The sequence below is a fragment of the Corvus hawaiiensis genome, chromosome 2 (genome assembly GCF_020740725.1).
Source record: "Corvus hawaiiensis isolate bCorHaw1 chromosome 2, bCorHaw1.pri.cur, whole genome shotgun sequence".
In the NCBI taxonomy this organism is placed as follows: Eukaryota; Metazoa; Chordata; class Aves; order Passeriformes; family Corvidae; genus Corvus; species Corvus hawaiiensis.
The window spans coordinates 42,930,355-42,957,605 of NC_063214.1; the positions used below are offsets into that span (position 1 = coordinate 42,930,355).

Consider the following 27,251-nt stretch of genomic DNA (forward strand, 5'->3'; position numbering starts at 1 on the left):
TGATGAAACCATCTCACTGAAAAAATTGCTTCTCACCCTGTTCTATTTCATTCTTGTGTGCTTTTTTCCCCTGCAGATGAATAGCATATCTAACTAACCACCTTCCTCTTAATTTCACTTTTCAGGTTTATCTCAGCTTTTATAAATCTGATCTCGTTAACAGAGAAGGAAATGTAAATAATTTTAAAGCAGCATAAGTGAAAGTGAGAGTTAGTCTTATTTAGATTAATGTCATGCTATGGCTAAGCTGGCATTCAGTATATTATATAATATTTTGGACTTTCTATTGGGCTCACTGCTATTACGCTAATGATCCATTTCTAAGCCATATTAATTTTTTTAAAATTTTTGTTCCAAGAAGAGTAAATGAGAAATATTTACACATCTATCTTTGAGACTATCATTGCAGGCTGGATTTAAACTTGATGCTCAACCCGGAGAATGATGTGATGAAAAATATTCCAGGACCAGTTCAGAATTCACTGTAAGACAGAAAGAAAGTACCCTCCACACCTTTTTGTTGATTTTCAGGTTGTTCGTTGGCAGAATAAATTAATTATCGCCTACTATATCTTCATTTTTCTTGGGGTAAGACTTACCAGACAAACAGAGAATGTGTTTTCTTTGCTCACAAATAAAATTTCTTCACTTTGTGAACTGTTTTGATGACACATGTACATCCAAGACGTAAAAGTCTGTAAGGTGGAGTGAATGTATTTCTTTCTGCTCCAAGAAGAAATAGGTAAGTATTTCAAATCAGGCCTCTGCCAGTTATTTCAACCCTGACATGCTATCAATCTTGTTTTTTCAAGTTCTGGGCTTCATTAAAAAAGAAGTGTGTAATTTTCCATCATGAAGACATCTGACCTTTGGTGCCTTAGGTTCTAGCTTTTATATTTTTCAAATCCTGTACTGCTTAGTGTGTAACTCTGAAGTTTTGTGTGGCCTGTTAGCTGCTGTTCTCTCATGCTGGTTAGACATAACAAGCCTCTCTAGGTTTGCTCTTCAAGGACACTAGATCCCAAAACGTCTGAACTTAAGCCTAGATGGGGGGGCGAACTTGAGGTAATTACATCAAAACTGAAGTTATAATTGGAAAATTAACCCTCATATGTAAATAGACCAAACTTATAAATGTGTGTAGAACCCTTGACCCAGGGTCCATCTTGGGTGTAGCCTTTTGACTGCCCAGGGTGTACCTTTGAAGGTCCTTCAAATAAATACCTACTTTTATTCTCTTATCCTTGTCTAGTCTCTGTTTTTAGGTGGCCACCTCAAGGCATCACCTTCATAAAGTGTAAAGAATTGTGTGGTTCTGGCTTATATCTGTCAAATTCCTTCACTGGAACTTGACCAAAGCCCAGGCACGAGAAAAATGCAAAAGGCAGCATCAGTGATACTGTGAGCTGTTCATTTCAAGATAATACACTGCGCTGGATATCACGGATAATACCATGACTTACCTTCCATTAATCTGTAAAGAAAAAACAACTGAGCTTGAGCAGAAGTGTTTACAGCTGAGGAAGACTTTTTTCTTTGTTGCCATCTTCCCTCATTCTGCTACCATGTGATTTCATGTGAGTCACTTTATCTCAATGGAATGAAATCCAGGAAGGAATATGCCTAATCTCAGTTAAAGTCTGCAAGATCCAGAGAGAAATTTCTATTTTTAAAGCATTCATACAGGAGCAGAAATAACAATTTGGGAAACTAAACCAAACATCTTTATCATTCCCCCTCTTCAGTGGAGCAAGGGGAGAAGGAAAAACCTCATGGGGCAAGAAAAGGACAGGGAGATCCCGCATCACTTACTATCATGGGTAAAACAGTCTTTGGGGAAATTTATTTACTCTATTGCAAATTAATAACAGAGTAGGATAGTTATACATAAGAACAAAAGTAAAATCACCTTCTTTACATCCCTCCCCTTTTCTCAAGCTGAACTTCACTTGTAATATTTTTTCCCTGCCCCTCACTCACTGGCATGCTGTCCTTCATGAACACACTGCTCCAGGGTAAGCCCCTCACAAGACCTAGCTCCTGCCAGAAAATCGACTTTTGCATGAGCTCCTATCCACAGGTTGAAAGGTCCTGCCCAGAGTCTGCTTCTTCTTGAGCTCTTCATGAGTCACAGCTTCCTTTATGGGATCTCCATCTGCTCTGGTGTGGGGTTGCCCATGGCCTGCATCGTGGATGTCTAAGACACTGTGGTCTTCCGTGGGCTCATGGAAGTGAGGAATCTCTGCTCTGGAGCCTGGTGCACCTCCTCCCTCCTTTTTCTCCTCCAACCTTGGTATCTGCAGGGTTTTCTGTCTCTCACAGGTGTTGCTCAGTGTTTTTAACTTTTCTTAAATAGGTTATCACAGAGGTGCCACCAAAGTCGCTGATGGCTCAGCTTTGGGCAGTGGTGGGTCTGACAAGGAGCCTGCTAGTGTCTCTGTCAGACAGAGGCCAGCCCTTCAACACCTCCTGGCTACCTAGAGCTTGCTTCATAAAACCGACATGTGGTTACACTTCCCTCTTCACTTTATTATTCCATCAATTTAAATAGAGAAGGGTTTTCAAATATGACATTTTATTATTAGCAACGAATAAACAGGTGAAATCAATAATTCTTCCTGTCAACCACAGAAGTAAACCTGTTTTGAAGAGTAAAGGCCAAGTTTCTGCCTCAATTAGAGCTGTTACTCTGTCCCATGAATTCTATTCCTGGATTTCTACTCTTGGCTTTCTATTTCTGTATGAGCTTGAACAAGTCACTTGTCTTCTCTCTGCTTAGTACTTGACAGAAGTTCTTCTGAGGTTAAAATAATTATTTAGTATATGCTAAGATTGATATATGGAAGGTCACTGCACAAGAATTGCAATAATTATTTTTCACCATGAATTTAAACATGTTTGCATTTTGAAATGAAATCAAATTCATTAATATTAAATAATAAAATGAATAGAAATAGTATGTTATGCATGATTAAGAGAAAATTATCTTGGTATGCTTGGCTGATGGAGTAAAATTTGATGAAGCATTCCAATGAAATATATAGATACACACACATTCACCTGGCACCAGTTTCACTGTTAAAGGAGAAGATGCTACCTGGGCATCCTCACACACATACCACCTGAAGCTTCAACTGCTAAGACCAGAGCCCCTTCACAGCAGATGGCTCGTGAGCCAACTCCTTGCTCACACACACACTCACTTATGGACATGCTTCCTGCTTCTGTGGCTTGACCTTAGCTTTCCCATAGCAGAGTCTCAGGCATTGGATTTATAAAAATAAATTATTAAAGTGCCATGGCAGAAGGTCAGCTTGAATGGGCTGTCTCCAGGGAGGGACAAAGAACAAAGAAATTCCCAGGCAATTATACCCTTATGAATTCTGCACCCACCCTTCATGCACTTTTCCCACACCTTGCATGTTTTCCTTGGTCTAATGGTGATTTTTGATCTGGGGCCTTTTAAAAACTTGTTGGATTCTTTCAATTTGTCCATGCAGGCAGGTCATTCACTGTTCTTACCTCTTGGAGTTACAGCTTCTGCTGGCATTTGTAGTGTCTTATTTGCACCGCTGCTGCACCTGCTCTCTGGTAGAACAGTGGAAACTAAAAAAGCCCTGGATGTGGGATAAACACAATTTATCAACACTCAAACCATCTGTGTACTATCATGTTTTTCTGATACTAAAGACAAAATACATCACTCTACTAGATACTAGGAAAGTTAGTATGAAAATTAATTCTATTCCAGATGAAAGCATATCTAAGTGTAAGTTCACAGCTTGCAGCCCAAGGCTTCACCAAACCAAGTTACTCATGCTAAGGCAAACAGCATACTAAATCACACAGTATTTTAATCGTGTAATTCCTTCTATATAATATTTATTTAAGCTAAACAACTAATACCTCTCAATGTTCACTTCTAGATCATTGCAGATTCCCTTCAGTCACTTCTCAATTAGTACATTGCGGACAACGGACAAATATTAACTGGCTTCCACAGAAGAGGCCAAAAGGTTTTTTTTCTAGCTCATGTATGTGGTATGCAGAGCTACAGAATGTCATGGAATCTGCAGAGCAAGAAGGTTGGAACTCTCTGTCTACCTTCTCAGGTACAACAGGAACAGGAAAGATGTGATAAATCTTCTTTGGTTATACCTTATAGTTGTTCAACCACCTGCCTTTTCCCAAGAACAGGTCAAAACCAAACCAACAACAAATCAAAACTAGCAATCCAAAACAACAAAGAAACAAAACAAAGCAAAACATGTGGACCATACTATTGCCTACTTTGAATAATAAATTTTCTGATCAGACTCTCAATATGCTCGTAAGAATTGCAAGAAAGCAGCTTTTTGCACAAACCCACTCAAGCAGCACTTATGAAACGCTTCACACTTCAAAAGAGGAGTCAAGACCAAAGAGCTGTAAGATAGCTCCCATTTTCTGGAGTAACTTTGCAAATACTATGCTTGAAAAAGTATATTTCAGATTTGCTACTTTTTTCCTTACATGTGTCATTAATCCACCTTTACTCAGGCTTCATTTCTTAGAGACATCCTTCATATTTCCCTGACTTTCCAATTTTTGGCTTACAAACCTTATTGTTCTCCGACTGATAACAGAGCTGTTTGTACTGGTTTGGTCCAAAATACTCATTACTGTTTACCTTCTGTGAGATAAGAATTAGGAGAAACGCAAAGCAGGCACCAAACTTGAAAGAATATAAAGAAATTTATTAACAGACCTAAGAGAGGGAAAAAAAAAAAAAGTAATACCACACCTTCACACCTTCAGAACTCTTCTCCTCCCCCCACCTTCCTCCCTTCTCCCACGGACAATGTAAAAAGACAACCCTTGAGATGTTCAATCTGTTTACCACTTCTGTAATAACCTTGTTCAGTCCATTTAGGAAGAGGAGTCTCTTCTTGCTCGTGCTATGGAGGAATTATCACAACGAGACAGCCGCCTGGGTTGGTTCTCTGCTTGCATCATGTGAGGGTCCCCTCCCATGACTTACAGCTTTCCCCACAACTGCTTTCAAGGGTCCAATCTTGAGCTACTGGGGTGCAATTTTAAGGTTGAGCTGTTCAGAAACAAAAGTTCTCTTCACCCATCTCTGGGAGCATTTCATCTCTAAGAATAGAGGTCCTCCTCCTTCCCTGTGAGCAAAGGGTCCTCCTCATCTTCATCTCTAGGATTATCTCTGGGAGCACCTTTAGGAACTGAGGTCTTCTCCTTTTCCATTTGGAGCAAAAGTCCTCATCGCTTCCATCTCTCACTGTCCAAACTTCTCATGAAATTACAGCTGCTTCAGCATCTGCCTATCTCGGCGCAGGTGCTTTTGCTCACAAGTACAAGTTCAAAGCTCCACCCCCCATGCCTTCATGAAATTACAATGGGTACTCTGATACATCATAGCTTTACAACAGAATTTCAGCTTTAAGCATCTCCTCTTTCTTCTGCCTCAGGTTTTCAGCTCTTCACAGCACTAAAAAGGTTAATCTCACCTAGGCCTTGTAGCTGGAATGCCGATTATCGCTGTTGCTCACATGATGTTTTGCTGGACAGCAGGGCAGCTTCAGCTGAATCTTGGCCACAGTGGAGAGGGGGAGCTGAGCCGCTCTGGCTGCACAGAGCAGGGCTGTGGGGGGGAGGCGGGGAGTGGGGGGGGTGTTTCTGCATGTGGAACAGGTCCATCGGCTCCAGGATGGCCGTGGCCCGGCCAAGCCTGGCCCAAGCAGGGCCTGGCCGGGCCCGCTGGCCCCACACAGGCCCCGCAGCCACCTGTGCCAGCACCGGAAACGAGAGAGAGCTTGGGGGAGGGAGTTTGTCTATTCTTAAGTGTGGATCACAGAGGCGGTCACAACTTTAAGTGGCTTAAAGAATTGTCCATATTCAGATTGGCCAGCTGATAGGTTCTATCAGGTCCCAGAGGAAGCTGTGAGCACCCCTTTGCAAGAACATCACTTCCGGGACTATGCTTGCTAACCTATGACATTCTCCACCTCTCACCTCTATGAAGACACATTTAAGAATTATTATCAAACTTACATTCAACTTCTACACCAAATTCCACCCCTAGACAGTTCACTACAATATGTTTCCCACTCATTCTACTTATGACTTAATACTTGCTTTGCCGAGTATTCCTCCTAATTAATCTTTATCTCACAGCTCATACTTGCTTTGCCCAGCATTGTTATCAGTAGGATAACAATACAGTTATCCTAACAGGGAACGTGATAACCAATACACTGTTGCAAACTTAGTCACTGTTTTCAGTGGACTTCTAGCCTGAATGTCACTGACCTCAGTGATTACATCAGAGGCTGATACAGTTGTTCAGTTTTCTCATGCCTTTGAAAGCACTAAGATCTCCTATAAAAAAGCTGGATTTTGTTAGCAGACTGAAGCAATACACACTAAAGCCATATCACCTGCGATATTATACAGTTGATCATCAGCTCTGCTCCAAATATAGATTTAGACTGGTGATATTAAAGTTTGAAAAAATGGATTATCAGAAATTGTATCCCCAAAGAGAGATATTTATATAGAGGAGATTCCTACTATAAATTCTTTATTGAGCTTGTATTGATTGCTGTTGGAAGTAAAAAAATGGCTAGATTTACTTTCTTACTGCATCATCTGTTGGGAAACTGGATCTTCACTTACACAGATGCTAAAGGGAATGAATAGACAGATGACAGACAGGAAGACAGCCATTGCACTCAAAGTGCAGACAAAAGACATAAACTCTATGCATGACAATACTGTAAGACAGTTGTTTGCAAAAGGGAGAAAAATGAGAGTATGAATAAAAAAGGTTAATTCAAATGTGTGAGGACAGCTTACAATTACTCAGAAAGAAATTTGATCAGGACCCATTCAAATTCATCAGCTTTTGCAAAAAGTCATCTGCTAATAATACAGTTGTTTAGGAACTTATTTGTCTTATTACAAAGACAGTGGTAAATTTGGAGAAAACTGACCAGATGAAATCTTAACCTCACTGAGTTTCTGAACTCACTGAGTATCTGTTCCTCTTCCAGGCCAGGATTTCAGCTGTTGTGCCCTTTACTTGGAGGTCTTCCATTCATGCACTAACCAGCTATTTCACTGGTGAGATCTAGTGTAAGTCAGATCTGTCCATTTCATTAAAGAAAAATATCTGATGGTTTAATACTACCAGCAAAATTGTACAAGTCATCTTTTCTTTATCTATGGTATTCATGTGGCTATAAAACTAAAAATAAAAGCAGGCATTTTGTGTACCCTGGATTGACAGCCTAAAAACCAAAGCAATATACTGTCATCCAAACTTTCTTACTGAATGAATAATGCATTGAAAAATAATTTTATATTAATTCAATCAAAAAAAATCCACCTTCAATATTTAATTTGTAGTGATCAGTCTTTTCCACTAATCCATACCAGTGTGGAGGTTCTAAGGCAATATTGTTATGTGCAGATCTCAATACCCTCAAAACTGAACAGAAGCAGCCTGTTCAATGATAAGAAGACTGTAACCCTGAGGAAAGACTAACAAAGGTGATATTTGTTTCCATGTCTAGTGAAGGTGATATTTGTTTTGAGATACTAGGAGTAGCTATTGACCAGAAACAATGACTTCAGGAAATAAGTATGTAAAATTTTGGGACAGCCAATGCATCACTTACATGGCTCTAACTTCCAGTACAGAAAGAGAATGACAGGTGTATGTATTTGTGCTTTCTTCCTGAAGCAGTTCGTTGCCAAAATCTTTCTTTCCCAAAGGTTAGTCTACACTTTTTTTCTATTCTAAAGAAGTATAATTTTGGAGAGGGTTTCTGATTGCATTTCTTTTAACTAGTTGTCTCATAGATATATTTAATAGAGAAGGATGAATATAAAATATTACAGTAGCCTGAAGTCTGCAGTAGTTTGTAAAGTAATTTGTGCTTAAATGTGTGATGTAAAAAGATTAGGGATTTTTAACCTCTCCTATAGGCATGCTTTTGAATTTTTGCAAGTGGATTAATCTATCTACATGACAAAGTGCTCAGGCATGTAAATACCTGTGACCTGAGCTGAATTAATCTACTGTGATTCAATACCAGAACTTGACTGCAACTAATAAAGACTGATGGCAAAATGAAAGTTTCTGATTCACCTAATGAGTTTATTGGTACATTTAGAGCTATTCATGTGGCAAACCTTTTAGCATTTATATTGGGATATTTCTATTTACAAACAGCAATTCTGATGTTTACATGTGCAGTTAAACATGTTTTAGGTATATGGGTTTTGTTCTGCAGCTTCTGTAATTTGTTTGAAAGTGTCTGAGAGTTTTTCATGATGGTTTTATTTTCTTTATGCCTAAAATGTTTTTTTTTTTTTTTTACTTAAAAAGGGGATGATAAGGCTAAAACATATGTTTAAAGACATAATTATTGAGAAAATAATCTGTTCCGCTAACTTTATGTGATTCATTTTAGTGGGTATTGATTACAGAAAAATTGAGATGCACACTTTTCATGTTTAACTAAAGAACAGAGCAGAAGTTGCATGCCTATTGCTTTCTTATGCTTAAGCGCGATTGGAACTGAATTTGCTCAATTGCAGCAGAAATTTTCCTGCATATTCTGAGCTGCCAGATGTGGTAAAAATCTTTATCAAAGTGATGTGTGATAAAATGTCATGTATCTGGCAAAATCTGCATTTTTTTTCTGAGCTGCTAATCCCACAAGGATTTGGAGTAAAAATTTTTTTAGAAAACCATTAGTTCCAGGAGTACAGATAGAGAAGGAAGAACCTCTTATGGAAATGACTGAAGATGGTAGGACTGAGGAAAAAGAAGTTGCACGGGGGAGCAGACATTTCAAGAGCCAGAGGTTAACACAAAACAGTACAATAGGGATCAAAGCTCTGATTCTTGAAGCAGTAGTTGCCAACATGTGCATGTGTGCAACCTCCTGTTAAAGTCAATGGAGATAAGATAAGCAGTAGACCTTAACTCAGCTTACCACATGTACAGATTTAATTCCTGTTTTCAAGGACAGGCAGCAAACTGTATTTCAGACTTGCATCTGCACAGGGGTGGAAGCTGTGACTTAGGAAGCTGGGGACACCTGGGTCAAGCCCTTCAGGCTGAAAGCTAAAGGCCAGGCAGGCAAGGAAGCCTGGGCAACTAAGCTAGACTGCATTTGTCTAACCCAAACCAATTTTTTCATCCTGTTTATAAATTTCAGACTCCTTCTACACATTAAAAGTACAACGAATGTTTAAAAGCTGTCTTTTTATAAAAAAATTCTGAGAAATGGGTGACCTTAAATAAGTGTAGTGCCATTGTGGTGGGTTGAAACTGGCTAGGTGCCAGGTGCCCACCAAAGCTGCTCCATCGCTCCCCTACCCAGCTGGGCAAAGGAGAAAAGTTATAACAAAAAGCTGGTAGAATGAGAAAAGGACCAGGAGACATCACTCACCAATTACTGTCACAGACAAAACAAACTTGACTTGGGGAAATCAGCTTTTCTTACAAATCAAATCAAATCAGGGTAGGATGAGAAATAAAACCAAATCTTAAATGACTTTCCCACCACCCCTCGCTCCTTCCCAAGCACAGCTTCACTCCTGATGTTTCTACCTCCTCCCCTCCCTCAGCAGCGCAAGGGACTGGGGAATGGGGCTTGCGGCCAGTTCATCACAGCTGTGTCTCCTGCTCCTTCCTCCTCAAAGGGGGACTCCTTTTGTTGGGAAAAACTCTAGTTGTGACAAATAGTGTTTAGTCTTAGTGATGCTGACATCTCGAGAGTCAGAAATAGTTAACCATTTGCTCAGGGAGTTACAGGAAATGAGAAGGGGGTTGAGAAACAAGGTCCTTCCTAGTTGTTGCAAAATGTGGAATATGTAAAAACTTTCTTAAGGATGTTCTTTAATGTTTCATCTTTATAACTTACAAGCCTAATCAACAAGAAGGGAGATTTAATCCATGAAACAGATAGCAGCTAACAAGCAAGCTCTAAGTGATATCCATGTGTTAGAAAAACAAATCAAAGTTTAGGGCTTGACATGCTTCAACGAGATCCGACTTGGGGGGAGGAGCTAAGAAAGCTTGGGAGGAAATGAGGAGTTTATGGACCACAAGAACATTTGGCAGTTCTCCCAAGATGAGGAAAAAAATAGTAAAACCAGGTCAGTAATTCTGCTGGAATCAGCTCCAAGTGGGTAAAAGGTAATTCTGGTAGGGGCAGTCTGCAGCCAGCAGCCCACAGATCACTAATCCAAGAAATCCACTGATCAAAAAGAAGAGAAAGACTGAGCATGCAGACTAATTAGCATGAGAAGCAAGAGAATCATTAACCAATAGAAGATAAAATGCTAATTAATAAGAGAACTTGTAGTCAATGAACAAACAATTTCTTTGTTTGCTAAAATGTATAAATAGTTAAAAGTTTTGATAATTGGTGTGCATGTTAGGAGGAGCGATTCCTCCACGCACCTGGTGCCGAAATGAAGCAATGCCTGCCTTCTAGTACTGAAATCATAGTGTTAGAGAGTTTTATTTTCCCAGTGGTTTTGGTGACACTCAATGCTCTTCTCTTGCCCCAGCCTGGGGTCCCTCCTATGGGAGACAATCCTCCAAGAACTTCAAAACTCAGGAATGAGTCCCTCCCACAGGCTATAGTTCATGAACTACTTCAGCATAGGTCTCCCCTCATGGCCACAGGTCCTGCCAGGAACATCAGCGTGGGCTGCCATGCTCCAGTACAGACTTCCCACAGGTCGCAGCCTTCTTCTGGCATCTTTCTCCTCTGGTATGGGGTCCTCCATGGCCTGCAGGGTGACAGCCTGACTCACCATGTTCTGCACCATGGACTGAGTTGGAGCACCTCCTTCCCCCCTTCCTTTTTCACCAGCCTTGGCGTCTGCAGGGCTGTTTCTTTCCCACATTCTCACTCCTCACTTTTGGGTGCTGTTACACCGTGTGATTTTTAAATACATTATCCCAGAGGCACTACCACCATCACTGATAGGCTCAGCCTTGGCCAGCAGTGGGTCCTTCTTGGAGCTGGCTGGCATTGGCTCTTTTGACACACAAGATCATCACAGAATCCATCCCTGTAGCCTGATCACTACCAAAATCTTATAATGCAAACCAAGTACAGCACTGAACTTTCACCGAGTTCAATTTTGCCATTTAGCCTTAAAATTATAAAACCAAATGTAATCCCTAGACTATGAAAAGTTGTATTTCTACATGGAAGCATAAACATAAGTTGTTCATAGAAGAATTCAAAAAATAATGAATTGTAAAAAATAAAAGTAATGTTATCCTGTTCAAAAAAATCAAAGTCATTTCAATTGCATAGATTTATCTTCATTACATTTGGAACTAATTCTGTTCAATCCTACTTCTATGCAGACAAAAAGCAAAACTGACAGCCATCAAGAACAGGCCTACAATATCACCAGCTTATTTGTATTCCCACACTACATCTCCATGCTGTCAAGAGGGAAATCAGGCCCTGAATTTAAAATTAAAGCCAAAATAGTCCTAAACCATACTTTCGGCTTTTGTTTAGTCTAGGTTTTTGGGGTTTTTTTTGGGGGGAGGGGGAGGTGTTCTCTTTTTTTTTTTTTAATTTATCTAATGCTCAGATGGTTTTTGTGTTTCAAAATAATGTATTAAATTTTCAGGGCTCTTGGTGCCTTTGAAAAACTCTTTGAAGAGTGAGCTCTCAAATGCATCAAATACAATTGCTCACCCTACGATGTAAAATAATTCAAACAATCATGCAAAACCACGACTATGAAAGAGCAGTTTTAAACTGTAACAGAAAAGATGCCTCAGATGCACAATTACTTACCAAAAAAATATTTCAAAGAAATACTACAAAAATAAAAATGTAATTTAAGGATTTTCTGAGGATGAGAGATAAGATCTCCCAGCTATGTTTTCAAGGAACTCGAAGGAATGATATCAGGTAAGAACCTTAGGAGAGAAGGCTTAATGATCATGTAACACAGATTTGACAGCAGCTCAATGTCATTAATTTCTTCACCATTTATATCTGTAGCTTAAATGTAAGGGTCAGGGTCAGGTTTTTTTATTTATAAATGTAGAAGTAGAAAACATCATCCCAAAAGACTTCAGCTGCCTTTTGTGAAGAGATTTCACTTTATATATAAATTTCTAAGTCTGGAAAAAAACCTCAGGTGGATTTACAATTCATTCAGATTTCTTTTTTCCACCATCCTTGGTTGCTAATATATTCATCATATTTTTTTTATTATTCTTCTAGAGTGGAACATTTTGGACTCAGAAATGGTGTTTTCTTTTTCAGCATCACATCATGTGGCATGTGATATGTTTTGGCATGTTAGTAGAGAAACAACTAAAAAATCCAGAGTTATCAATTCTCAAATTGAAAAGATCATCTTGAAACTACTACATGTTCTAAAAGGACTAGTTTCATTTATTACTCATTCCTCAGTGAGAATAAGGAAAGGAATCATTGCTGTTTTAATTGCAGTTTCAGTAACACTACATGCAAAGCTGACTATATACTGTATTTATGTAGTTCTCAAAGCTGACAAAATTTAGAATATTATTTTGGTTTTTTTGTTTTGTTTTGTTTATCTGAGAAACTTGGTCAGTGTTTCTTGTGCTTCATTCCTGAATCACAGCTCATTTTAGCATATAGAGTTGCATTTTGATCTTATGTGTACAGGTATGATATAGATGGATAAAGAATTTGTGTGTGTTGGTACATGAGCTCAGCTGGTCAGTGCATGGTGCTAATAATGCCAGGGTTGTGGGTTTGATCCCCATATGCACCATTCATTTAAGCATTGGAGTCAATCCTTGTGAGTCCCTTCCAACTCATAATATTCTGTGATTCTGTGAAATTCCAAAGCCTCATTTTCATCTGTTTCCCATATTTCTCCTGAGAATCAAACCTTAAAGGTATCTCTTCCCCTTTATCCCACTGCTTTAAGAAATCTGTTCAGCATTTTACCTTATACAATGGCGATGAAGAGCCATGAGCCTGCTGCAATCAGAAGTGCGATTGCAGCGATGGTAAGCTAGATCAAAACTAGCTCAGGCACTAAGTACAGATTATATGGGCTAACCCCAAACCTAAGTGCATTAGGGGTTATGCAGCCTGTAGGGACGATGTGGCCCATGCAGGTCACCACAGCTGCCATGTGGACTTTAACTGACCAAAGGTGGCTTGAGAACATGTACAAACGTACAAAGGTACTACATCTCACCTGGCCAAAACCTCTGCATGCCCCCTGGTTTGCTCTCTAATGCAGTGGTGTGGAAACAGACCAACATGTCCTACATCGGAGCCACTGGTGCTGCTATTTCTTTCCACTGTTTTAGCTGAAAGGAAATTTTTTAAGAAAATATACTGTAATATATGTGGTGCAGCTTGTCTGTTTACCTCATTCACTCTCCTTTCTTTAAATAGATATTTGCATATAAATTGCTTGGAAGAATATATTAGCAACCAAGGATGGTGGAAAAAAGAAATCTGAATGAATTGTAAATCCACCTGAGGTTTTCTTCCAGACCTAAAAATTTATATATAAAGTGAAATCTCTTCACAAAAGGCAGTTCCTTTAAGTTGTCAGCACTCCTGTGTTTGAAAATTATATCACCGTTGTAGAAATAAAATACCACTGAAAGCAGGATAATTAATAAAACAGGGGGAAGTTCTTCTCCTCATTTTGACTTGGAAGTTCAGTATTTATAAATGTAGCAGTTATTGTAGGGTAAAGAAGCTTGCTGACATATTGATTCAATTAAAAAACTTCAGAGTGGAAAAGCAGTGTGCAACAGCAAAATGTTGAGAAAAAAAATGAAACTGGGTTCAGAGAGAATCTAAGGAGAAATCTAAACTGAAGAAGCACAGTCTGAGGGAAAGATGACTCTTTGGAAGCAGATAATATGGAGGCAAAAGCAGAGTTGTGCACGAGCATATATAATGACACGTTTTTCAAATAACTCTTTCCAAACGTCTTCTGTTTTTCATGTATACCAACACAAATCAGATTTGTTAAAAGAGATGTTAGAAGACATAATTAGAGTGAGACAGACATAAACAATTCCAAATAATTTCCATAGTCTCTGTTCAGGCAATCAGTGAAGAAAGCAAAAAAAGAGATACACAGACTAGCAGAAACTAAAAAAATTCATGATTTACAAAAAACAGAAGACAAAGAGAGGAGAAGGACATGCTTTATAAGGTCATGATTTTTGTTTCATGTACTACATGAAAGGATTGATAATTTTTTTGAGTGACCAGTTTTAAATATATATATATAATATATAAATTATATTGATAATAGATATTTGTTATTTATTTATAATAGATATTACAATATATGCCCATCTATATAAAAAAAAATTAATACTTCCTAGCTTTCTTTGCTGCTTGTCTGCCTTTTTGAGATTTTGGGATGCATTTGAAAATACATAGTTGAGTACTGGTCCATTGAGAGACCTGAACTCTTTTCTTTAAATGAAATCCAGTCATCTCCACTAATTATAGATGTCCAAGTGCTTAAATTTCAAATAAAAAAACCTTTTGTCATTGTAAAACTCTGAATGAAAAGTGAGAAGACTGAGTGTGTTCTATTTAATTAGAAGAAAACCAAGATGTGTTACCTGGATAATTACAGTTCTGTTAGCCAGCATTAATCTGAGGTCAATAGCTGACTTGGACTTGACTACTAAAAAGATAAAGTAAAATAAAACAAATAAACAAACAAAAAAATCCAAAACAAACCAAAACAAAACAAAAAACAAAACCCAAATATAACCCCCAAATATATATATATAAAATGGATTGTGACAAACTAGATTTATCTACTACTTCCTTCTGCCTATTTTTTGAAAGAGACTAAAGATTACCTGGAAAAGGTAATAGTGTTTACAGACTATAGTGGGAACTGTGGGACATTGGGTTTGGGACCACAAAACATTTTGGTGATATTGTGTATATTTAGAGTTGTACTTACCATGCATCAAAATTCATTTTGTAACCTGAAACCTAAAGCAATAAACAACAGTCAGTTGTTTCAGGACCTGGTTGTATTTGCTGCATGATTTTCATAAATAGTCTGGGAAAATTCCAGTATATATGTATCAATATAAAGAATCATTCCTTACTAAGTAATGCTCCCAAATATCTAATGGATAGGAAGTAAGCACACCCCTCACTCTATCTCTTCTCTTCAAGAAGGCTAAAGAGGGACTTTTTATGAAGGCAGTGATAGGACAAGAGGAAGTGGCTTTAAACTGAAAGAGGCTAGTTTTAGATTAGATATTAGGAACAAATTCTTTACTGTGAGGGTGGTGAGACACTGGCACAGGTCCCCCAGGGAAGTTGTGGATGTCCCATCCCTGGAAGTGTTCAAGGCCGGGTTGGACTGAGATCTGAACAACCTGGTCTAGTGGAAGGTGCCTCCACTCATGGAAAGGGATTTGAGCTAGATGAATTTTAAGGTCCCTTCCAACCCAAACCAATCTACTATTCTGTGATTTACCCCCTGGACCGTAAATTGGTGTCATCAAGGAAAGTAGGCACAAATTATTTTTGATCAGGGACTTCTCTTGTGGAATATCACTTGTGGTAATCTGATTATTACAGATATTAGCAGACTATACTATCACAAATGGGATTTATTTTAGTACAGCATTAAACAGACAAGATTCAGATTTCTGAGGAGATCATAAATTGCACGGTTGAGATGGCAAGAACACTTGTGTATTTATGAACGTTCGGAAAATCACAAAGTGTACATGTGTTAGGTAGATCAGACAAAGAAAATGATCAGAAGGCAGCACTGAGTATGTTGAGATGGCTGGGAAGAGCAATAAATCAAAATCTGTTAAATTCCCTTTAGAGGTTGGGGATTTCGGTTACACCTTCTATCATTGTAGCAGGTAAGAATATGATAATTCTGCTACTTAGATTCACTTTTCCTATTTGGTGAGACATTCAAAGACAAATTCAAAGGGAAAATGAGGAGCAGTAGGAAATACAGAGGACATAGAAGGACATATGGGTTTAGGTTTATATCCTCAGATTATCAGGGCCTTGACAACAGGCTGGCAACAGATTTTGCTTTTGTACTTTGGTTCCTCCTCCATTTTCCTCAATCTGAGATACTCTGTTTGGGCTTGTTTCTTCTTATAAAGAGACAGAATCTATCTACTCCTGTGCTGCTGGTTAAACAGTCAGACTTTTCTTTTTTCCTAGTAAAGAAGAAGGGGAAGAACAGAAAAGAATTCACAAGTGGAGCAGGGGCAAAGTAGATTCTACAGGACTCTCAGCAGGGCTTCAATTAGTTCAGCACTACTGTGTACTGCTCATTTTTAGTCCTGTTAGAGCACCAAACTGGTGGTCAAGGAGCTCTTTAAATCATAAAGATAGAATCTGCAGAGAAATGCAAAAGCCTAATAATTTTCCTCTTCTCAGAAGTATTTTCCCAAAATTTTCTCCATGCTCTGTCCACATCTAAGTGCCCTTTTTTCAACCTGTTTAAGAGGTGATGGATGAGACATGAGCCCCAAACTTCTGTTATAGTTGTAGGTCTTTTGTGCCAGTTAACATAGTCAGTTATATTTCTTTTGCATCTTCTCTGCATCATTGAGTTGCATTGTTGTCATAATGAACATTCTATATGACAAAATTCATAATCTTTTGCTTAGTTTCTTGCTCTGTTCATGTCAAACTAGTTTTTTGGCATAGGCTGTTAGCCTCCCTTAATAAAAGGCATTTCTGTATTCTGTGCAAGAATAACTCTCTGGCCCTGAGACTTATTCTTCTTGTATCTTGCCGGCAGGAAGGAAGAGACTTTGTGCACTGACATGCTGCATGATCTCCTACATAATGAAAATGCAGCAAATGTGTTCGAAGTGAAAGGAAATGGAGAATGACAATAGGGGTCCTGTTATGTAAAATCCTCTTAGCTTTTCAAATGTCACTTTCAGTTGTCATGATGAAACTCTGAATAAAGGAGGAAAACAAAAGACCTCTAACGAGGGCGCACAGAAAGTACTGCACATTGGGAGTGGGTTTCTGCAGAGTGTTGATGCCAAGGTCCAATATTAGGAGGGCAGTTACACTACTGGGAGATGTTATCCTCCAGATAAGATATTAAAATGATGTCCCATCTGCTTATTTTTAACATCATTTTGAGATGATAAAGATCTCATGATATCAGCTCGAGGGACATGATTGTGGTGGTGTTAGGGAGGATGGGGATTAGGGAATAACTTTGCTTCCAGCTGGAAAAGTCATCCTTTATTAAATATTATCATTACAAATTAATTAGCAGTGTAAAAATCATTCATGACTGTACAGCATGCAAGATGTTATACAGGACAGACTGGTGACCATTCTGGTCTGTGTAACAGAATGCACTAAAGCTGTTTAATTGTGACGTTACCTGTGAAAGTGAAAAGAAAACAATGTGCTGATGATATACTTGCAGAAGCACCTTTCTTCGAGTACACTTCTGCTTGCTCAACAAAAAATTCTACATAAAATCAGGTAGAGTTTAGGAAGAAGAAAAGTTTTGAAGAAAAGTTGTGTATTTAAATGCTCAGTGATGGACTTAAGTGAGTATTGCCAGACAGATATTTCAGTCATCTGCTTTCTTAAATTCTCATTTCAGTAAAAAGATTCCAATTCAACATTTGAATTATCTCTGTCTTGGGGTCACTTTCAAGTATAAGCTGCCATAACTGCAAAAGAAATATAATAAATCACAGTCCCAAAAGGTTATTTCCATGGTCTACCCAGGACTTAATTACGTAGCATGCAAAGCTTCTGAAACTATACCTGCCATCTGTAGACATAGTCCAGTGGGTAGATGGTGAGACAACATGTCAGAACTCCCCACAATTTTACTTAGGCACAGGCTCTGAGCAAGGATACACAAATGTTTTGATTATTCTGCCTGGAGAGGCACATGGTGCCTTTCAATTCCCAAGTTAACAGAGCCACATTCCCTGTCTCAAAGTTCAGAGGAGAGGATGAGAGAAAGGAGAATATGTAGTAAATATCATGAAAGGGTGCACCAGAATCAGATAATCTGGAAGTATAGAGAAAGGCTCTAATATGCAAAGGGAGACAGAAAGTAAGAATCGGTGGAAACAGGAAAGCAGACAGAAGTTGCAACAGGGTACTTTCCACAAAAATATTTGCTAATTCATATTGTCTTCTGTTGGAACTCAAGCAAGAGTTGCAATTTCGTATTGATACTCTTTGTAACAAAGTTAGCAGCTTCACTTCTAGCTTACTGCTTCTAAAAAACCAGAAAGTTAAAGGTGCATTACGCATGTCCAGAGAAGAGATAGTTAGTTGTTTGATTGCAATCTTTTATACATTTTGATAATTAAAGTTAGGTTTTTAATCTTTGGTTTTGCATATTTGAGGTAAATCTTAGCAATGCTGCAATTATATGTGTATGCTACCTGGATGCTGTATGACCATACACTTATACATTGTACAACGAAAACAGTGAAAATTTAATTACACAGTGGTCTAAGTATTTATAAAAAATCATTGGTTTAAACTGTTGTCTATTAGAGTTTCAGGTGATTAAGTGCACTTACTAAATTTTGATGAATGTTCACAGTTAATTATATATGATACATAATCCATATGACACATAACTGTACTTGTTTTAAAGGATATTCCTTGGAAATCAAGACCACAAAAAAAAAATCACATTAAATGAGTCTTTAAATGCAAAAATGTTCTTATTACTTCTATGAATTTGTATGTTGATTGAAATGCAACTTTATAAACACTTTCTTTAGTGCTCTGTATTATCTTGCTTCATGCTGGGAAAGATACATGGGTAAGTTATTGATCTGCAACTCGTACAAGTTATTTGAAAGGAGTCATTTAATTGATGACTAAATGTAAATATTGGTTTGTAGGTCCACAAAACAGAATAGTTATGGGGCAGTCACTTTTTAAACAAGACGAGGCTCAAAAAAAATTAATCAAAACACAGAACAAATCCCAAAATTCACTACCTTCTATAGATGTCAAGTACCAATGAAGACTTCAGCTTTAATATCAGGAACATACAATATTTAAAACATTATTCTAGGAAATAAAGGACATTTTTAGTTAAGGTAGGCATTTGAAGCAGAAGTTGATCTCCCACTAAACCCTATCAAAACTGAATCAATATTTGCAAAAACATATCAAATGAATGAAAGTGTTGATTCTGTCTTTAAATAGATTCTGAAATACTCAAAGTGATAATTACCAGCATGTACATAAAATTATGATCAAAATCCTGCAGAAGTACAATGCTTTTGTACATGTATTAGCAGAGTCTCTATTCAAAATGTTACTGTGAGCCATGAAATATAAATAGCAGCTGAAATGTCAATCTATCCAAATGCATGATTACGTAAGATTAGATTCATAGGACCGTAGAACATCCTGAGCTGGAAAGGACACAAGAGTTTTCAAGTCCAATTCCAAACTCCATACAGGGAAATCTAAAAGTTAAACCATATGTCTAAGAGCATTGTCCAAAAGCTTCCTGAACAGTGACAGGCTAGAGGACATGGCTAGTTCCCTGGGGAGCTTTTTCTGATCACTGTTCATACTTTCAGTGAAGAACTTTTTCTTAATGTCCAACTTAACTCTTCCTGACACAGTTTTCAGCCTTCCCCCTGTGGCCTATAAAAAACCACCAAAGAACAGCACCTCCCTCTCCACTCCCTTCATGTTGTTATAGGCAGCAAAGAGGTGACCCCTCAGCCTCTTCTCTGAGCTGAACAAACCTGTATCCTCAGCCACTCCTCATAAGTCATGCCCTTTAGCCCTTTCATCACCTTTGTTGCTCTTCTTAGGAGAGAACAATAATATAAAGATCAAGTTTGTGAACTGACAATTCAGGGTTTATGTGTATTTTTTTCTTTCTGAATATTTTTCTTACACAATCTTTCTCAGAACTCATCTCACACAGCTTAAGATACTTACTTAGATATGTACCATATCAGCTTCTGAATCATTCACCTCTATTCCTTTTCCTGATCAGTGCATAGGAGAAGGCACTTTGAGGCAAAATTAATCTACAAAAATTAATCTGAACTGCCGGTTTGTGGTTTTTTATTCACTAGAAATTCTTTTTTCTCTTCACTGATTAAAGAGAGAATATTCAGTGTCTAGAAAAGGTGTGAATGTCTGTTGTACAGACATATAAAAGAAGGTAAGTACCGTTCCAACATTATGCTCCAAGTATTAACTTCAGCCTATAATTTAATATCCATAGGACTGTAAATACCAGTATAAAGGCTAATAAATAAGAGTCAAAATCAATAATAAATCTACTAGCTCAACACTGCTTGGAGAATGATGAGCATCACTAGTAGGACAGGGAAGGACTTTATTCCCTCGCTATCCAGAAACATTTTACTTCTGTTAATTACTCAACCAGACTATTTTTGCAATTGATTGACTTCACAGCATCATGATTTTAATGTCTAGCATGAACTTTTACATTAAATTAAAACTTAATTTAGCTAACTTAAGTTGTAGGAATCACAGAATTTCATCCAGCAACTCCTGCATCAGGCTCATGATTTGTATGAACCCTACACCTCCTGGAAACCACATCCATATCACTTGCAAAATAGTGGCATTTTCTTTTCACCAAATCACATTTAATTTTCAATTATGGTAGCGTTAATCCTCTTTTTAATATGTACAGGAAATAAAAAATATTATGGAGCCAGACTCCACTCAGTGCTATACAATCCATAGATGAGAAGCAGTGGCTATAAGCCCTGGAAATTTTAAGTGGGATATAAGAAGAAAAATTGCAGAGTAAATGGGTAGGGCCTGCAACAGAATGCTTAACAAGCCTGTGAAACCTTCACCCTCAGGGACTTTTAAATTTGAGTGTTCAAGGCCTTGCTCAAAGTGTTCTAAATTTAAAGTTAGTACTGCTCTGAGCAGGAGAGCAGTCTAGATAACCTCTAGAGGTCCCTTCCAACCTAAATGATTACATGAATCTATGATTTTAAGAGATGATTCTTGTTTGTCTTATGAATCAGCTATTTTCCAATCACTGGTTATTTTAGTGTGTTCAAGCTCTGTCTCCTATCAGAATTGTTTTTTCCCACATCTGAACCTGTAGACAATGACTTCATAATCTTATCTTGGGTATAATTTGCTAGTTTCCCAAATCTTGACCTGCCCTTGTAATTTTTCTCTGTAATATTTTTAATATATCAATATCCCTTTAAAAGACCATCTCCAAAAAATGCATGTAGGCGTGGTGGTAAAAGTCTCTCAAGTGCTGTACACAAATACACCCTCTTCACTTCTATTTAATATTTTTCTAGATATGCATTTAAAAACATGTTCACGTACTTAGCTGTAGTGTTGCTCAGGGAGCTTATGCTCACTTAAATAGTTACTATTTCCTCTAAGTCCATCAGTTTCACTGAACACCAGGACTCCATTTCTCATCCTGCAAGTGTGACCTACACATTTTGTTCCTTGATGCATGTCCTTTCAATTGGCTTTGTTAAACATATCCTGTTTAAACATATTGCTGAAAGAAAAGTTACTTCCTTCAGCAATATAATTTAGTTGAGTTGGTCTTTCCCCATTATTCCTCCTCACTAATTATCCATTATCAGCAAATTTGATCACATCATTGATGAAGAGGTTGAAAAGCAAGAATTAACTTTTCAGAGTAATCTGATTACGCATACTGTTGACATTGATACTTCATTTGTAATTACTTTCTAAAACATCTTTCATAGCTGATATTTAAGCTTCATTGATTTTGCATAGCAGTATCTCCCACGAAAGGAAGAAAGACAAGGAAAACTGTTTTATAGAAGTATAACTGCATTATGTCAATGCAGTTACCTGCTGCAGTTATCAACCAAACCTATTGTGCAAAAAGATCCCACATTTGTTTGACAAGGTACATTTTCCATAAGGCCAGGGTGACTGCCATTTTAATCTTTGCAGACAAAATCCCTTGTCAAAGTGCCATCACGTTCAAAAACCCCACCTTAATCATATTATTTACCCTCCTTGAATATTGTTAGACCAGGTAACCAGTTTAAAAAAGAAACTAAAAACGCCTCAGTATCTAACAGAGACTGTTATCAAAGTAAATAGGGAAACATTATTGTCAGAAACACAAGCTTTCTTTGCACTCTTTTGATACTATGGATATTTTTTAATGATGAATGATATAAGCATTTTTTTGTACCTCCTAAAATGCAGTGGTTTCATAAACATATCCTATAATGCTGATGCTATTTATATTTTTTTTGTCTTTTTTATTTTTTTTGTCTCTTTTCCATGCATTCATTTATTCATTTATTGGGCATGATAAGGAAAATATGAAGAAAAACCTTCTACATTTTTTGAAAACATGCAGCAACATTGGTTTTATTATATAAAATACACTTAATAGTGGTTATATAAATGCCTAAAACATTTGCATAGTAAACCCAGAAATGTTGATTTGAGGTCATTATTAATTTCTAGATCACTGAGACTGAAATGAATGACTTCTTGACTCATGGGGAAGAAAAGGACAGCCTATCCTTCCCTTGACTTATTGATGTAACATTTCCATACCTGCTAACATGCAAAAATAAAAAAGGATATTGCTTCTGTGATGTACTGGCCACTGCTTCTTTCTGGGATTATTTGGGTCTGAGTCAAAATCACATGAGGCTGCTGGTTCATGTATGAATCCACTGCAGATACTATGACTAGGTCACACCCCTCTCTTGGTTATACAATGTAAAATGGATTTGCCTGTGTTCAGCAGCCACTTGGTTGTCGTGAACAGAAGCCCAGACAGTAGTCTGAAAATTCCAGAAAAAAAGGGGTAGACTCACAATAAAAATGACAGAAAATTAATGCATTTTCAGTTGTTTAGATTTACAATTTTTTGAAGTTCTTTCTTGTCTTATGTACAAACTTTATCTTGTTATTTAATATCTGGAGTCACAAACTGCAAATTTTACAGGAATTTTCTAAACTCCCTCTATTCTATGTTTTGCAAGCACTTCTGCTAATCAATACTTATATATTGGAAGAGAATGGTCATCAAAGATAAGTGAAATAAAAATGTACCAGTCAGTCTAATAATCAAGGTATGAGTTTAAAAAAGAAAATCTGGTATATTATAATGAATGTTTTTATTAGGCTTCCAGCATTTTTAAAGACAGGCCTTTAAAAGGTTATGGTGTCAAAAACAAATTAGGTACATAAAAGGAAGTATTCTAATTAACTACATCTAAATATGAACATTAATTTACATATAATTATTTTATCCCTTTAAGTTCTGTGTAGCTTTTGAGGAAAACAAATGGCTAAATTAACAGCATATAATTTTATTGATGCCCTTTTCCATAAAAGGATAATTTGAATGAATTGCTGAGCTGGTGTATTAGGACACAACCAAACTGGAAAGCAGCCAGCTGACATTCTGAGAAGTCCATGTAATAGTATACATTAGGCTAAAGCAGCTATCAGATATATTATCCCAAAGCCTCTTGAAACTCTTAACACTGGGTCTGCTGAGAATATGCAGCAGAAAATCAGACTAGGTATTGTCAGGAATCTACCTGGAATTTCAATTAAAATCTTGTGGAAATCTCCCTGATTCTTTCTTCTTCTTTTAATTATTGCTTGACCACCCCAGTAAATTGGTCTAATCTCATTGAAAATATCATATTGAAACTTTCTGGCCAGCATAGTAAATAATCATCAAAAGGCAGTTGTTAACTAGTTACACTGGTAAACGTAATAGCCAAGGGACAAATCTGAACACATTACTAATTTGTTTTATGCGTGTTCAATGCTGCATAAGACATGGTTTTACTCCAGAGATACTCGTAATCTGAACAAACTAACATGGCCATCAAATACAATGCTCTGTTCTAAATTAGAAATTTATTGGAGTGACTTCTGTGAATATGACTTATTTTGAACCAACCAATAACCCAGGGCAGATGTCACTGTTTAATTACAGTAGGCAGCTGTCCTGATTTTTGATGGGATAGAGTTAGATTTTTTCCTTGTAGCTGGTACAGAGATGTGCACTGGATTTAGTATGGGAATAATGATGACATTGGTTGTTGCTGAGCAGTGATTATTGTAAGTCAAGGACTCTTCAGTGCTCTGCCAGTGAGGAGGGGCACATGAATCTGGGAAGGGGCATGGCTGGGACAGCTGACCTGAACTGGCCAGAGGGATATTCCACACCACAGAGCATCATGCTCAGTGTATAAACTGGGGGGAGTTGGCCGGGAGGCACCGATCACTGCTGGGGGCAGGCTGGGCATCTGTTGGCAGGTGGTGAACAACTGCATTGTGCATCACTCAAACATCTTGTGTTCTACTTTTCTCTCTCTCTCCTTTTCGTTGCAAATATTATAATTAGTAGTATTAGTATTATGCTATTTCACTTTGTTTTAATTATTAAACTGTTCTTATCTCAACTTTTAAATTTTTTTCCTGATTCTACTGCACCTCCCACCAGGGGAGGGAAGAAGTGAGTGAGCAGCTAGTCCACACACAGCCAGTTGCTTGCTCCCCCACAGCAAGATGGGGGGAGATATGGGAGGGTAAAAATGAGAAAACTTGTGGGTTGAGATCATAAGGACAATGAAAAATTTTAAAAAAATTAATGAAAAAAGACAACAAAGAGAGGGGAAGGGAAGGAAACTACAAGGAAAACTATTGATGCAAAAGAAAATAATTGCTCTGCACCAATCAACTGATGCCCAGCTCATTCCAGAGCAATGCCAACCTCAGACAACCTCCTCTCCCCAGTTTCATTGCTGAGCACGGTCTCATACATTATGGGACATCCTTTGGGTCAGCTGGAGTCATCTGTCCCAGCTGTGTCCCCTCCCAATCCCTTGTGCATTGTCAGCTTCCTTGCTGGTGGGGTGGGGTGAGCAGCAGAAAAGGCTTTGACCCTGTGTAAGCTCTGCTCAGCAGTAATGAAAACATCCCTGTGTTATCAACACTGTCTTCAGCACAAATCATAGCCCCATATCAGCTACAATGGATATATTTAACTCTGTCCCAGTCAAAAACAGTGCAGTCTGAGTGTTTAAAAGCAAAATATTATTTAATTATTCACTGTTAGGAAAAACCATTATACTGACAGTTTCCAGGAAAGGATCCTGCTGACAATGAGATAAGAAAGAAAAGCTGTAATAAAAGTTGTATGATTTTTTTTCTGCAGAAAAAAACAAGCATGGCTTGCCCAAACAAGAGGAATTTTACCTTTCAATTTCTAATGTGCACACCAGGTTTATGCCGCACTTGTATTAAAATCCACTCAGTTCAATGCCTGTCTGCAGGAACTGCATATTTATAATTAAAAGGAGATTAAGGTAATTTGCTACTCTCTTGTCTGCTGCCCACTAATTTTCTTTCAAAAGGAACAACAGCACACTAACCACTTGGATGAATTAAGGGACTGGTAAATAGTATAAGTGGACATTATCACATCTTTTCATACTAATCGAATAACAGGATTGATCTGTTTCTTCCTAACAGTGACAAGGAAGCTAAAGCTTTCTGAGATTAGAGTGTCTCTGGGTTACCTTTTCAATCAAGAAGAGGATCTAGATTTCCAGTGCCTTAATATTTTCAACAGGCACTTTTCATTTATTCGTAAAAAAGCCTGGTATTCATCTGACCATGTGTAAATCTGTATGTGAGCTGAGCACTGAGCTCCTCATACAGCAAAGAGAAATAAGCATTTTAGCAGGCAGTTCACTAGACACTGCATAGTAATACAAATCATACCCTAATGTTTTTTTGTCTTCTTTCTTCCATGAATAGTAAAGTAGGATGACTAGGTCAAGTGCAGATGTCTATACTGTGGTCGTCTAGATCAACATTCATAAGCTGATAGCTCTGTAGCAGCATGTAAGGTGCCCTAGCGCACCCAAGACATTTACACAAGGCTCAAAAATATGATACAGGGTCTGTGGGAGATTCATGTTATTCTTTAGTGATGGGTGAAGGATGTAGCAGGAAGTACCCTTGACTTTGTATAAAATCCCCAACTATCTAAGTTAGGTAGTCAACTTCCACCTTTAGACGTAGTGAATCCCATTCAAGTGATTGAACGTGTCATATTTTGAGCAATTATCGTCTTTCTTCAGTGTTTCACAGATCCTGTTACTTGTTAAACCACACAGCTGGGAAACACTGATTCAATAAAAGTAGCATGTAAGTACTATGGATTGTATGGTATAGCACACTAACAAGATTGTTTCAATTTTTAAAAAATTTAATTTTTCTATTGGAGTAAACTGTTGAGCTTTGAAGTTTATTCACTGTGCATTTGCTCAAAACAGTGTAACATTGCTACTACTTCTTCATTATAAATGGTATATGAAATTTTGTGTGACACTGACAGGCACTATGGGATAAATATTTTACTTTTCCATTGGGATTTATCAGCTACCTAACAACTGAAAACACAGGAAGTAACCCACCTTCCACAGTCCAGGCTTATTGTTCAGCCTATTGGATAAATGAATGCATCTCTTGAAACCTGTTAAAAAATTAATCACTTTTAGGATGCACAAGACAATACTAGCTCCAGTAATGCATGCATTCCTTTGGCATAGATTACTGTATAATATTTAAAGACAGCTGTTTCTGCAAAAGCCAGAAATGATAGGACAGATGGATAGGCAGAGGGGTAGCAAATTCCTCAGAGGGCTTTATCAACTGCTTGCCATATTCAAAAGGTAGAAGACAATAATTTACAATGTAGCAGAGCTTACATTATATAGTCAGTGTAAATATTTTGGCTTGTTAAGCTGACCAAGTTTTTGATACTTGCATTAATACACTTGCCATCCTCTTCTGCTGAGGGAACTCATTTCAACTTACATGATTTAGCATCTGAAAAATGCCATTTCAAGGGCACCAGTCTCCATCTCTACAATAAAAAACAATCAAATAATCATTAAAAAAAGTCCACATGACAGTACAAGATCCTGTAAATAGCACAAGTCCATGTTATACCCTTTCATATCACTTCTGTTTCTGCCCGTGTGGCAAATCTTTTGCAATTTATCAGTTGCTATTTGTGTCATTATATGAAGATTGAATGGGCCAGGCTTTTTGTGTTAAGAGTTCTCTCACCAAAGACTGGGGTTTCAATATAAAATTATAGTTTATAAGCAAGAAAACAAGCAA

At 37.7% G+C, this 27,251-nt stretch overlaps 1 long non-coding RNA gene across 1 annotated transcript in view; it reads right to left on the reverse strand.

Moving 5' to 3' along the window:
- The window catches only part of LOC125321696, a 49,193-nt gene extending 22,201 nt beyond the window's left edge, over positions 1–26,992 (reverse strand). Inside the window, exons 1-5 of the long non-coding RNA XR_007201649.1 lie at positions 26,943–26,992; positions 26,540–26,598; positions 15,016–15,047; positions 6,636–6,685; positions 3,523–3,617 (exon numbers count right to left, since the gene is read on the reverse strand). This is a non-coding gene — a long non-coding RNA (uncharacterized LOC125321696). The remainder of the gene's footprint in view (positions 1–3,522; positions 3,618–6,635; positions 6,686–15,015; positions 15,048–26,539; positions 26,599–26,942) is intronic.
- Positions 26,993–27,251: the final 259 nt, after the last annotated feature.